The sequence below is a fragment of the Trichoplusia ni genome (genome assembly GCF_003590095.1).
Source record: "Trichoplusia ni isolate ovarian cell line Hi5 chromosome 20 unlocalized genomic scaffold, tn1 tig00004138_group19, whole genome shotgun sequence".
Lineage (NCBI taxonomy): Eukaryota > Metazoa > Arthropoda > Insecta > Lepidoptera > Noctuidae > Trichoplusia > Trichoplusia ni.
Window position 1 is genome coordinate 12,157 of NW_020799833.1, and position 9,773 is coordinate 21,929.

A 9,773-nucleotide genomic window follows, 5' to 3' on the forward strand; every position below is an offset into this window, starting at 1 on the left:
GTTAATCTCTAACTGTGTCTGTGTAAATTTAGATAAAATTGGAGAGTCTGTTAGTAATATTGAAATGATCGTTTTCTAACATACGCATGAGAAGATACGGTACATAAACCACTATATATATTGGTTTTTTTTCTGTCTGTCTGATAATAACAAATAACTTATTCAACTTTTATTTCAATGTAAATACTTTATTTCTTAAAAAATCTGAAAATTAATATTAATAAAAAAAAATGCCAAAGCAAAAACCTTTTTTGTTAAATTTCCCGAGGATAAATTGAAGGCTGCAGATAGTTTTTCTTTTAACCATTAAAAATGTACATTACAGCATACAGTATAAAAATACTTCGAGCAAAAACTCGAAATATAAACAAGTCTTAAAAATTACCATTAATATTCAAAATAGTGTAGGGAAAATGGAAAGGAAATGTTCGCATATCTATTTCCTTAGGATCAGATCTGAAAGCTGAAGCCGCATAGCTCCCAAAGGCTTCGACGTGCAAATTGCATGGTCCACTGGTAATGTGATGGAAATACGTTCGGATGTTGCGAACGTGGGAGGAACGGAACTAGGATTATCATAGGATGTTCAATAACGAGTTATTATTTAAATAGGTAAGGACGTTTAGAAAATAAAAACAGCATGTTCATTAGATAGTAACATTTTTGATGAAGAATTTATAATTGGCATGCACGAGACAATGAATTTCAAATAATTTGAAGGTGGGGATCTGTCATCAGGTAGGTGAGAAGTAAAAGTAACCTTTTTGCATGATAGTCTTAAGCATTTTTGAAAGTATACATATTATGTAAATAATATTATTAGACTTTAGATAATTATAGGTATTCCGTCACGCTATGAGTAAAAGTACCCGAGCATTAATGAAATACCTGCAGTAACTGTGAATCAGTTCTAAATAAATTATTTTCACTAGACAATCATCGTAAAAAACAGGAAATATTTACAACACTGACTGCAATCCAAATCAAATTTAGAAGCGCTTAACCAAACACACCACAATCGTACACAGATCCAATAAAATAAGAAATATAAGTCCATATCTAAAGGTATTACTGATAGAGCTCACGAAATCCTTTCTACTGAGGTCTAAGCTCATCTGGCGAGCATTCCTGCGGCCTCTCGACAGATGCTCGCAGCGCTTAGCACACGTCCCCTGAGGGTCTCATTCAATGAGTATTCGGTATGTGGCCGGTAATGTATCGTGTATTCTTATTAAGTTCAGTAAATACTGGAGTGTTGGTAGTAAAGGGGACCTTTTATAATTCTGTGTTAGAAATGTTTGAGGTGGTTGTTGTTTTGCAGTTATTTGAATTGAACTGTGATGACAGGATAGTTTGCTTTCGGATTTATTTTAGTGATCGAGTATTATGTAGCAGATATTTCGTATTAATTAATTGAGGAAATACTTCTGGGTGCATCGGGTTTAGAAAATATGATTGATAAAGGAAAAGCCTTTTTAAAAGATGCCAATTATTTATTAACAACCAACATAATAAAGTGAACAAGAAAATAATGTTTTTTTTTTGTCTATTTTTGAAATAGTATTATTGACAAAAAGTTAAAATAATCAAAAACAAGGTAACATCAAAAACAAAATAAGAAAACACCACTTATAGATAAAATAAAAAAATATGCAAATCAAACCCTTGATATCCATAAATTAAAGGCACTTTCACAATTAAATTAAATAACAATAAACAAAATAAAAAGATCTTTTTTCTCTTTTTGGTCAATCTATCTACAAGTAAAAATAGGCAATAATTACGACGCGATACAAATACTTTTGGGAATCAAATCGGTTTTTATAAAAAAAACTAAGTGATGCCCCTAATATTGATGTGAATGAAATCAATGATTTTAGAAAAAGAAAATCTTGAATAATACCTTAATATTGATATCGAAAAACAAGATCGTTATAATATCAATATAGCGATAAATCCATCGATCGATTCAAAAACACCAATGTAACAAAAACCTATAAGACGAAAACAAGTGTCAAATGATTTTGGTGAAACAAGAAAAGATCGCGACGCAGTTATCATAGTAAAACACAGTACCATTGGAAAGCCAGCCAGTTGTCATTTAAGGTCACAAAAACGTGTGATGAGGTAAAGTATAGCCGTTGAATCTCAGCACTTAATTGAATCTGAAATCTTCAGTGTTGTTCTTGATGGCCAAGCAAATGTTCTCGATGGAGCAAGGACCAGCTGTAAAAGAATACAAGATTAAATGTTAAAAACTGCCGACCAAACAAGATGATATTAAAAAAAAATGGTTCTTATTATCGTCACTTTCACTGATATTGCCAGCTGTACAAACATAGCCGTTCGAATTATTTGAATGTTTGCGTACAACCTTCTTCGACAAGTTACGTGTTTTAGACATTGTCATTATCACATTTGATATTAGCGTAATTGATAAGACAAATGTCACTTGTCTGAAGGCGCAAGATAAGTTTCGTTAAATTCAAATGATGATTTACATGCATCTAATAAATAATATTGTTTGAATATGAATCTGATTTATAATAAACTTACCAATATCGAACCACTCAGTGGTGGGGATACCGGACTCTTGTCTGGCGTGGGCGATAGCTTCTCTGATTGCAAACGGAATCACCACCGACAAACATGTCGCAGGCTCTCCCACTCCTGTTAAATTTAAAAACAGCATGTAAAAATCAAACTATTGTACTTCTATGTAAAATATGATAACTGCACTTTCAAATTATTTTCTTTTAGGTTTTAACAATTCTTTGGTAATCAATCAGAACACCTATGTATGTTTTTAATAAAAATGTGTTCGTACCTTTAGATCCAAGGATGATGTCATTGCCCTTGGATCCCTGCTTGAAAGTGACTCTGAAGTCTTGGGGTGTGTCACATGCTTCAGGTAGGAAGTATTGCCAGATTCTGTCAGTAATTATTGCTCCAGTTTCCTCGTCGTAGGCTAGATTCTCGGAAGTCCAGTACCCAAGACCCATGACAAAGGCTCCTTCAATCTAAACATTTAGAATTATGTTGTTGGTAAAACTTACATGTGTTAAAGGAAATGTAACTCAAAAATATAATTAATCTTGAAACTTACTTGTCCGATATCAAGTTCAGGACTGATACTCAAACCTACGTCTTGCCAGAATATCGACTCTGCGTATTTGGAATTCTCCAGTCAATACATCAACTTCAGCTTCACACAGAGCCATACCGTAGATTTCATATAATTGGGCATCAAGATTGCTGACATAGCCGTGAGCCTGAAGATCGACTTGAGCAGTATACGCTGCGGTTATCACTTGTTCCCATGTCGGGTTGTTTAGTGTAGCTCTAATAGGGTCTAATCTCGCCTGCAATTGCTCAACACATCTCTTCAGACCAATAATAACTGCATCAGTTGTAATACTTCCACCGGTTACAGCGTTGTTAGGGTTAATAATAGTATTGTTTCCTTTGATTTGGATTTTTTTCTAAAGGTACTTTCAGGAGATAAGCAGCTACTTGGGCTACCTTTGTATTAATTCCTTGACCCATTTCAACACCACCGTGGGTGATAATGATGGAGCCATCAGCGTGGTAGACCGACAGGTTGATGTCGAGGTTGGCACCACCTGCTGGCGGCCATCTACAGAAAGCCCACCTCAAACCTCGCTTCTTCCATCTGTTTTGAGCGTTGAAAGAATCAACCGCGGCTCTTCGGCTAACGTATTCAGCGCTAGTCTTGAGATTTTCCAAAATTCCGTTCATTTCTTCCTTACTAGCCACTTCCAAATTGGCTACACGAACTGCTACCGGATCTAACGATAATTCGTAAGAAATGCGCTCCATTATAAGTTCAGCAGATGCGATGGCTTCCAATGTACCTGACAAAAAAAACAAACGTTTTAGGATATGCGTAAATTTAATTACGTGAAGATAAAAATCAAGCTATGTTTAATTTTAAATGACTTACCAGGTGATCTACAGAAAGTATTTTTAGGTGTATCAGTGACGGTGTTGTAGGCCTTGTAATTATATTTAGACGCATCATAGCAGTTGTGGTACGTGTCAGTACCGTAAACAATGCAAGGCTCGTTGATCATGTGACCATTGTCAGTATAGATTGTAGTATTCACGTATTGCAGTACTCCAGAACTGTTTACTGCGGCCTAAAAACAGTGATTAAGAAGTTTAATTTATCAAAAACCATGCAGTAGGGGATATGTTACGTACTCAATTTTCTCTTTATTCAATTTTATATCAGCGTAGAATAATAAAAATAGTAGTAAGATGACAATATTTTAGGAACTGGTATTCTACCTAAATTGCATGGTAGCATTAAGTCTGAAATTTACCTCATAATCAACAACGTTTGGCATTCTCTTGCCAAAGCCTGTCATGTTGGTAACCAGTGGCTGGATGAAACGGCAAGGACGGTTTAGCTTTTGTACGACAAGACTGCAAGCAACGGCAGCTTGGATGCTACGGGTAATTTTCAAACCGTAACTGCCTCCAACACGGCGGATGTGCAAGTCAATCCTAAAAAAAAAGAATTTTCGTCAAAATCTGTTTTTCTTTTTGTCAGGAGACTTTTATTGATTATTTGATTACTTACTTATTCTTTTCAATGTTCAAAGCCCTGGAAATCATCACATGAGGTCCATCCAGCCATTGAGATGCCAAATGTACTTCAAGACCTTCCTCTGTTGGCTTGGCAACGCATACCATAGTCTCCATTGAGCAATGGTACTGTCCATGCATGTAGTTTGTTCCAGTTAGAGTCTTGTGAATATCTGATCCAGTTGCCGTGGCATCAATGGAAGTAAACAGAGTGTTCCTGGTGGAATCCGTCCTTGCTTTAATGATGTCTGTGATAGGTTTGCCCAGATTGCTGTATTTAACTTTGACAAGAGCGGCAGCCCTGTTCGCTACGTGTTGATCTTCGGCGACAATAATACCGATCGGCTGACCGTAATATTTAATTGTGCCTTCGCTAAGAACTTCCTCGTTTTGAGTGGTGAATGCACCATCATTGGGGGTGAAAGAGTTAAGGCCAGGAATATCCTTGGCGGTGTAGAAAGCTACTACTCCTGCGAGTTTCTAGAAAAAAATATATAATGTATTTTATTATCTAACATACGTCTGTGATAATGTGATTTATATAATGTAGTCCTGTCACCTTTTAGTTTGATCCTTAATTTTTGTTTTATTATTCGTATCTTTAAACCTTATCAGTTTTATTCTTAATCGAGATCATAATGATGTTGTAAATAAATAAATGGTATAACTTAACTTACCAATGCATCGGTGGCATCCATCTTGATGATAGTACCTAAGGCTACTGTACTGAGTACAAAAGCACCAAACACTTCATTGGCCATGGTTGCGATATCATCAGTATATTGAGCCTCTCCAGCACATTGAATCTGAAATAAAATATATTATAAGAAATTTATTTAGGTAAGGATTCATTCACATTTCGTCTTTATAAAGATTTTACCAGAATGACCAGATCTTTAAACTTGTGACAAACGATCTATAAGTTCATCACCATCGTTATCATCAGCAGCAGCCTTGAATAACCCACTATTGGGCATAGGCCGAACTTTGTTCACACCATTCTCCTCCGTCTCAATAAGTATCAATATTTTTAGGTTTTGGTAAAATACTCACTTGAGCTTCTAATCTTGGCATTGGCTGGTTCATTGGGTACAGCGATGGGTCTGTGACGTACGTTTGCTTGCCGGTCGACACGGGTCTAGTTTCCGTCAGTTTAGTAATACCAGACTTAAGGCGTTCTTGCACTTGTTCAGATGGGCAAAGTGATAACAATCCCTGAAAAAAATATATGACTTTACCTCTTTACAGTCAAATATTACTTTAATGATTAATGTATGTTTTTATACTGATTCACAGAAATGTAAAACTATGTTGCTTTTTACAAATAGGTATGACAAATCGCCATATTTGTTGAAAAATTTAAAATTTATGGCTAGAGATAGACATGCTCACCTTGAAGAAGAGGGCCTTTGCGATGTACCTCCTGACTTCGGGGGAAGGTTCAGGGCGATGCTCCTCAACGATCATCTCACCATCTAAAACCCTGAGAGCTCCTTGCAGGGTATCGTTAGTGAACAAAGGCTTTCCAACTAGATATTTCTCGGTAGCTGGAGCCCTGGTGAACTTCGTGGAAAGAGCTCCGTACGTAATCCTGGCGTCTTCAACTATATTTTTGCAGTTCAGTTTGTAGAGGAATCCACAGTTCACGATCGCGTGAGCACTTTGAGCTCTAGGCATGAGCTGCAAATTAAAACCAAAAAATTAAAATGCAACAATTTGCTTGATAAGCTACAATATTATGCTGTTCAGTTTGGGTACAAGCCCAAATTCTATGAAGGGATTGTATTACCTTGTAAGTGTAAAGTTTGTAGGTGTTGTTCAGTGGAGGAAGCATGATATTGATGATCACTTTTCCTTTCATATCAATTGTCAAGAAGTGTTGCATGGTTACTACTTCTTGTTTACCTTTGTAGTCACCTGTAATGTAAAAATGTGTTAATAATAATTGACACAGAAAATGATCTGTTAAACTTGCATTTTTTATTCTAAAACAAACAATTGCACTAAATAGATTTCTAGGAACGTTTGGAGAAACCAGTTTCACTAAATTACGAACTTCAGCATATAACCGATTGAAAGTAAATGTATCAAAGATACTAACTGATTGTCAATTGGGCTCCAACGGTATCTAACAGCAGGAAAATGTCAGACTGGAACACAGTGTATGTGTGCTTGATCATCAAGTTTCCTCCAATAGTACCGACCTGAAAACACAAGCATAAAACTCGTAAATAATAGTAAGTCGCTTAAGAGTGGATCTATAGAAAAAGTAAGTGCACATTACACAAAACTTGATCATTTATTTAATACTTACGTTCCTAATGGGAATGTGGGCCACCAATTCGATGTGGTTGTACAGCTTCTCGAAATAGCTGAAGTTTTCTACTTTGGAGCCTTCCTTGAGGATATCCATGAACTCTGTCAGGGTGAGTCCAGCACCAACAACAAGGTTCTGGTCCAATTCGTTGGTCCTCAATTCTTGGACAGCAGTGATGTCAATCAAAGCGTTAGGGTATTCAGCAATCAAAAATGCTCCTGTAATAATAATTAATAATCAAATCAACATTTTTCAAAACTTAATTTGCTTCTTAGACGCTTAAAATTCTTGATAATTCAATCAATACATGCTAATATAGGAGCGTTAATATGAGACGCTTATCAGAACTTACCTTTGGCAGTATTACCACCGACCAACATGTATGATTCCAGGTTTTCTCCAAGAATTTGGTAGACATCCTTAAGCAGTCTAGGTCTGTACCAGATTTTGCCATCTTTCAGTACAATTTTCTTAGTCTCAGTTTCACCCAAGTCATCTTCGCGAACCATGCACCAGTCCTCTTCATCATCACAGCCTGATTTGCAGCAGCCTCCCTTTGAGGTCTTGCACAAGCTCAAGTTCTTAAGACTCATGAGCCTGTCTTCTTTAGGAGCATCCTTCGCGAACTTCTTGAAGGCCTCCAGAATTGGTCTGTATCCAGTACAACGGCAGAGGTTGCTGCCGAATGCGTTTTGGACCTCCATCATAGTTGCTTCCTTTTTCGATTCCATGAAACTGTTATGAAAAAAGGTCAAACTTAGTAAAATAGTTTAATGCTTTTCTTTTCGTGGTTATATTAAGATTTTTAACGCTGATTAACTTGCACCATAATTTTGTTAGCAACTATCCCATGTTATGTTAATCAAACGTTTTTTTCCATATAACCTACCCATGCATAGCCATGATCCATCCGGAGCTGCAGTATCCACATTGAGTACCATTGTTTCTGCAAGACTCTTCTGTAGGGGATGGTAGCCATCTTTTCTGTTACCGAGACCTTCGATGGTCTTGATTTCCCAACCATGGCAAGATCCAACGGAGACTAAGCACTGAAAAAAACGATCAAATTGAAGATCAAGTAAAAGGTGAAATCGTTTGGAGACCTACTAAGTAATTCAGTTTAAGTCGGGGTATCAGGTATATAGATAGACTGTGACTGGGTTTGTATCGAAAAATGTTTAAAAAATTGAACTAAACCATTAACAGACAATAAGTTTCAAGAAAATATCATAAATTCTTCATCATATTTTTTGCCAGCCATCCTTTTTACACCAAATTTTACATTGTTGATACAGCTGTTATTTAAAAAGTTAACACTTATTAAGTCAATATAAATTTCACTAATAGCACTTGAAAATTAAGGAAGTAATTATTATTTATATCTTATACTAGCTGTTGCCCGCAACTTCGTCCGCGTGGTTAGAATATATAATTAATATTTTTTTCTTCGCTCCTATTAGTCGCAGCGTGATGGTATATAGCCTTAAACCTTTCTCGATGAATGGTCTACTCAAGACAAAAAAATCAATTTGAACCAGTAGTTCCTGAGATTGGCGCGTTCAAACAAACAAACAAACTCTTCAGCTTTATTATATACTTAAGTATAGATTACGTGTGTCCAAATAAGGCAACTAATACAACTCCCATTGGCGCTAAACCTACATGTATCACTGACCATTTCGAAGAAGTCAAGAAAACTGCTTAAAGAAAATTCGCAGAAATTCTTCAATGTAATAAGGACTCTGTACTTACAGAGTTAACAGACACGAAAGGTCCTCCAGCAGTCTTGGATGCTGTCACTATGCAAGCTCCACATCCACCTTCACGACACATGTACTTGGTACCGCGCAGGTTGAGGTAGTTCCGGAGGTAGTCCACCAACATCACATCGGAGCTCACATTGCTGCCAACTAGAATTAAAATTATCAATTTTAGTGAGCATATTTAGGTCGGCTGAAGATTTAAGACTGAGAAGAAGAGATGGGAATGTTTAAATAGTAAAAAAACGGTTCCGAAACCTCTCCTTAATCATTCTCTTGCAATTATCCACTCTCTTCTTGTTCACACAAATTGGTGTTCAGATCGCCATTTCCTCAAAATCTTTTGTTACAGTTGAAGAAAATCCAGTAAAAAAGCCATAAAATATCGAAGGTTCTAATAAATCTACTAATAAATCAAAACTCTAAAGGCAGGTTAAGCAACGTCACAGATTCAAACTAAAACCCGAGCTTTGAAAGGCAAATAAGTCATTGCCCTTGGAGAAATTTGATAACTAACTAAATTTATTATTACTAAGATTAAATTAAGAACCTGTGTGCTCCTTTCCGTTAACTTTAAACTTGAGGACATCCATGGCTGTAGACATGTCTTCGGGATCTTGGAAACAACTGACTGAACAAAACGAAAGTGTCTCTTAAAAGTAAGTTTCAACTATGTAAACAAAGGTGAAGCCTAATCATGATTCGTGTATTTACGTCAGGGTTGTCAGAAACAGTCATTTTTTGTCAAAAATTTTCCTTACTTTTTTCAGAAATAATTTTGACAACTGAAAAAGGAAGGAGCAAATTTGATGTTAGCTGTAATTTATAAGTACAATATTAGTAATTCGTTTTTTCCTATAATTTATAATATGATAAATTGTTAAATAATGTATCGCCTTGTTGTGAACAGTAGCAGCCATTTCAATCCTTTAATAAATACTTCTCTTTGTCTTTCATAAGAAAAAGATTATTTGAAAATTAATTCAAAATTAACCTTATCATAGTAGGATAGTAAAAAATATCTATATTGAAATGACCAACCCTACAAACATTAACTCTCACTAAAACAGTCGTTGTATTGTTGC

At 35.9% G+C, this 9,773-nt stretch overlaps 2 long non-coding RNA genes and 1 pseudogene across 2 annotated transcripts; all 3 read right to left on the minus strand.

The window, feature by feature from the left end:
• Positions 1 to 1,754: 1,754 nt before the first annotated feature.
• Positions 1,755 to 2,691, minus strand: LOC113506637. Its single transcript, XR_003401743.1, has 2 exons — positions 2,557 to 2,691; positions 1,755 to 2,226 (listed from the first exon to the last, which is right to left on the minus strand). It is a non-coding gene; the product is annotated as an uncharacterized LOC113506637 (long non-coding RNA).
• A 195-nt stretch (positions 2,692 to 2,886) lies between these two features.
• On the minus strand, positions 2,887 to 3,161 carry LOC113506636. Its single transcript, XR_003401742.1, has 2 exons — positions 3,107 to 3,161; positions 2,887 to 3,020 (listed from the first exon to the last, which is right to left on the minus strand). It is a non-coding gene; the product is annotated as an uncharacterized LOC113506636 (long non-coding RNA).
• LOC113506635 lies at positions 3,156 to 9,340 on the minus strand (annotated as a pseudogene).
• Between the last annotated feature and the right edge of the window lie 433 nt (positions 9,341 to 9,773).